Source organism: Octopus bimaculoides, chromosome 11 (genome assembly GCF_001194135.2).
Source record: "Octopus bimaculoides isolate UCB-OBI-ISO-001 chromosome 11, ASM119413v2, whole genome shotgun sequence".
NCBI lineage: Eukaryota > Metazoa > Mollusca > Cephalopoda > Octopoda > Octopodidae > Octopus > Octopus bimaculoides.
This window is the reverse complement of record NC_068991.1, coordinates 41582701-41587766: the sequence shown is the minus strand read 5'-3', so window position 1 is coordinate 41587766 and position 5066 is coordinate 41582701. Positions and strand designations below refer to the sequence as shown.

Here is a 5066-nt window from a genome sequence, read left to right as displayed (position 1 = left end):
TTTTTTTTTTTTTTTTTTTTTTTTGATTGCCTGGCTAAATACTTCATGACCGGTGTTCATATTCGTATGGAATTCATTCATATAAGACTTTTATTTCAGAAACTACCACACACAAGATCGACATTTTCGCGGTATGCCACTACTACGGACATATATATATATTTGGACAGACGTTCAAATCTGTAGATAGATGTAATCAATGCAGTTGCCAGAGTAAAGGCAATACAGTATGTACCAAAAAAAAATGCACTTCAATGACTACACCAGGTAATTCATAAAAGATATATTAGAAAAACGATAGACTGAACTGAATGTTAATCTTGATTACTTTTGTTCAATATAGAATATAATAATACTGAAGTAATAATGTACCCTCATAGTAGCAGAACACCAACATACAGATTTTAAAATTATTCTGCTTCACATTTTTTGTTTGTTTGTTTGATTTTTCGAATTATTCAACAATATAGATTTTATTAAATTATTATTATAATTCAGTAGTATTTTTATCACGTGCTTTCACTGCACTGTCAAGTGCAGCTCTGTGTGCGTTGGGTATGTACTGTGGTTTGTTGTGGGGCTCTTATTTTCACTGTACTGAAAGTACTTTACGTTGGATGTGCGCGGTGCCTAGAAGTGCTATTTTCTTTACATTATAAACATTCGTAAGACCTGGTGTTTTGGTTATGAATTCGTCTGAATGTTTTTTAATCATACCTAATGTATCTATTATTATAGGGATTGTTTCTGTTTTTAGACTCCACATTCGCATTACCTCTATTTTCAGATCTTTGTACTTTGAGAATTTCTCAGTTTCTTTTATACATCAATTAAAAGGCATTTTATCATTATTTTTGTGTGTACGTTTGTGATCTCTGACAACTATATCTGGTCTATTATCCTTGATTTCTCAATTTCTATGTATTGGCATACCCCAAAGTATGGTTGCTTTGTCATTTTCTGAAACGTTTTTCTGGAGTGTGCCTATACCATCTTTTTTCTGTTGTCGTTCCATAACGTTGGCATAGCTTCCAGCGTATATAGGTCCCAACTCTGTCATGTCTGTGGATGTTTTCCTTCCTTCTTAGCCAGAACTGGACAGCTAGAGACAATATGATTTATTGTTTCTTTCCCATCACTACATATTCTGCAATTACTTGTATTTTTCTTCATTATGTGTTTCTGCTGATTTATTATTGTTGTTGTTGTTGTTGTTGTTGTTGTTGTTGTTGTTGTTGTTGTTGTTGTTTATTGCGTGATGTTATTTATATCGTGATGTTGTTGATTGAAGATATTGTGTCTACCGAGGGTTTGTACTGTCTGTTAAGTCACGACAAGGACCTCAGACAGACAGTACTTTACGCAATATGCGTGCAGTTCCAAGTAATGCCGATTTTTGCAATACACCTAGATAGTAGGGTATTTCTAAAATTTCCAGATGTTTTTTTCAGGTTGGGTGGTATTGAACCCAACTTTTGTGTTTGACTCTCGTAGCTGCCACATCTTGGCGATCTCAATTCTCAGGTCTCCATATTCATCAGTCTTTTCTCTTTCGTTCATGATAATATGTTAATCTCCTGGCACTCACACGTCGATTATCTGGCCTATGGTGCTCTAACACCTTTTCTGTTTGGAAGTCAAAGTCCCAGAGGACTTTTGCTTTCCCCTTTTCGTCCATTACCTTTTCCGGTGTATGGTAGTACCAAGCACCTGTTACCTCGTATTCAAACTTCCAGCTTAGTAGCCAGTGAAAGTTTTGGGCTACCTTTGCCGTGTCTGCGCTTATACTCTTTCTGCGCAAAACTTTCACAAGCACTAACAATGTGAGTCACGCTTTCGACCCTCTTCCCACACACTCCGCAGAGGTTCGTTGTGCTCGTGTGGTACATATCCCTTTTCATTGAGTTGGTATTTAATGCCTGGCCTGGGCAGCGATGATTAAGTCACCCTTTCTGAGCCACCTCAATAATGCTTCCTTAAAAAATGTTAGTTTCACAGTGAAACTGACCATGTAATTCCATGCGGAGTAGGTTTTCTTCTCTCTCGTTGGCTATCCGTGATCAGAATTCATAAGCATTCTCAAATCCGTTTTTGGTAAATCCTTCTGCATTAGCAACATACTGTAGCGGGTCTTGTTTGCTGTTTACCAAATATTCTGCCATGTTTCTTCTTTCACTGTTGATGCACTCCCGTATGCTAATCAGCCCACGTCCATCTTTACACCTCTTTAAGTCAAGCCTGTGTACGTTCGTCTTAGGGTGGAGGGCACCATGTATTGTAATAAACTTTCGAGTAGTGCGATCCAGTTGGTTAATCTCCGTTTGTGTCAATTCCAGGATGTGTGCACTGTAGTGGATTACAGCAACAGCCCATATGTTGATGGCAGTCACAAGGTTCCTTTAAGTTGAGTTTTGATTTCAAGAGAAGTCTGGGGCGCTTCAAATATGTTGTGATGACCTTGTCTTTCATTTCTCTGTGCAAGATATTGTCCATCTCCAAGATCCCAAGATACTTGTACCTATCATCACCATCCAGGTCTGCCATTCTATCTCCGTTCTCCGTTTGGCAACTCTATGCTCCTACAATCTGCTCTTTTTCCCCCTTTTCAAAGTGAGAACCGCACACTTCGAAATACCGAATTTCATTCCTGTATCTTTGCTGCACATCTGCACAGTCTCAACCAGCCTCTCCATTTCAGGCTATGTTTTGCAAACAGTCTTAAGTCATCCACGAAGAGAAGGTAGTTGAGACGAAGTCTGTTCTTTCTCAGTTCATAGTGCGCGTTGACTTTGCGTATGGCTACAGAAAGTGGGATCGAGGTTATACCAGATAACAAAGGGGAACAAGAGTTTCCTTGGAAGATACCTCTTTTGATAGTTCGGATAAGTTCTGGCTTTTACATAAATGACGTGTTTTCCAACTAGGCTTGCTGTTCTTATTTAGTGCACACACATTCAGCTATTCCACACATATCGAGTGTTTCCAAAATCCACGAATATCGCAACATGACGTAAGACTTTTTAAAGTCTATCCAGGGCATGCACAAGTTTTTTGATATTATTATCATCATCATTATTATTATTATTATTATTATTATTATTATTATTATTATTATTATTATTATTATTATTATTATTATCATCATCATTATTAAGGTGGTGAGTTGGCAGAATCGCTATTTAGCATGCCAGGCAAAATGCTTAGCAGTATTTCATTCGTCTTTACGTTCTGTGTTCAAATTCCACCGAGGTCGACTTTGCCTTTCATCATTTCAGAGTCGATTAAATAAGTACCAGTTAAGCATTGAGGTGAATGTAATCGACTTAATCCTTTCCCCAAATTTCAGGCCTTGTGCCTACAGTAGGAAGGATTATTATCATTATTCATATACACACAACAGATTAGACTGTTGGAAAAGAAAAAATCCTAACATCGGGCTACAACAAATAACCTTAGATGCCAAGAACCCTCCTAAGTATCTTAGTTTTCCCTAATAACACTATTCTCTGCAGCTGTCCTAAACTGGGTTTTATGCCTATTTCCTCTATCCCTCTGTTCAAATCTTTAGGCATAATTCCTAATGCACCTATAGCTACTGGGATACATTTTACCCGCACTTTCCATAGTAACTGTAACTCAATGGCTATTTTCCTTTCCTATTCTTTCATCATTTAGAACTGTAAAGTCAATTATCTTGCACTTTCTATTCCCTTTGTCTACTACTACCAAATCAGGCCTTCTAGCTTCTATTACTCTGCCAGTCTGAATATTAAAGTCCCACAACATCTTATATTTCTTACTTTCTAGCACTTTAGTAGGTTCATGTTCAAATCGTACCTTTCTACATTACTCCCAGTGGAATACTCTCCCTAGGTTGTCATGTCTTTTCTCGTAATAATTCTGTGTCAGCTTACTACATTCACTTACATTATGAGTAACGCTTACCTCTTTTGATATGCATAACCTACAATGGAAATCTACTTGGTTTTTTTGTCTATCTTAGCTTTTATCCAATTAGCCCTCAATACTTGATCTTATGCAGCTACTAACAAACTTTGTCTCCCTTTTCAGCTTTCTTTTCTGAAACCATAGTCATGTTTCACTACAACTATTTGCTGCAACTATCTTTGGGAATCTACCATGCAACACTTTCTGCCAGTCAGATCATTTCTGTTCATTTTTCTGGTTTTTAATTTCGCTTGGCTTTTGGTCTCCCTTTGCCTTGCTGTGACTCTAGCAGCTCCTAGTCGACTTTTTTTCCCTATTACCAGCATAAGAATCTTATATCTACTCTAGCTAACTCCACGCAGTCTTCTACTGATATTAACCCTCTCCCATCTTCCTTTCTAGGGAAATATAATCTTGCTACTCCTGCTCTTGAGTGGAGTCCTCCATTCATATTAAATTCCTTCCTAATTCTTCTGTCTAGCTTTGCTAATTCAATTTTTGTCCAATCTACAAAATCTCCTGAGTATCTAAGTAATGATACTATCCAAGTATATACAACCTCCACTAGATTCGGACCATTTATCTTTGACTTCATTATCGCCCTTCAGATGTACTCCTCAATTTTCGTTTTCATTTCTACACAGAATCTAATACTCCTAGATATTTATAACTTTCTCCCTTTTTCAATGATTTTAATGTCTGACCATATGGTAATTGGATGCCTTCACTGTTGACTACTTGTCCCCTTTTCATAACTAACATTGGACACTCATCTATGCTGAATTCCATGCCTATATCTTTGCTGAAGAGCCTTACAGTCTGTATTAAGGAATCTATCTATTTTTTTATTTTTCCTAAACTTTATTCTGCATTTCACATAGTTGGTCCTTAACGCTTGTTCTTGAGCCGCGCATATAAGTGCTTCTGTCTCTATTTTCAGGTAATTCCTCCTCATCCAGAGTCATCAGTCTTCTGTATCTGCTTTGGCATTCGTATCTCTTGCAAATTCTCAGTACATTTTTTCTTCCATTCTTCGCTTCTTCTTCTTCTTCTTCTTCTTCTTCTTCTTCTTCTTCTTCTTCTTCTTCTTCTTCTTCTTCTTCTTCTTCTTCTTCTTC

General features: G+C 37.3%; 1 protein-coding gene across 1 annotated transcript in view; it reads left to right on the top strand.

The window, feature by feature from the left end:
• LOC106872600 (kielin/chordin-like protein) overlaps positions 1–5066 on the top strand; it is a 131980-nt gene that overhangs the window by 64983 nt on the left and 61931 nt on the right. The gene's annotated exons all lie outside the window — the stretch shown is intronic.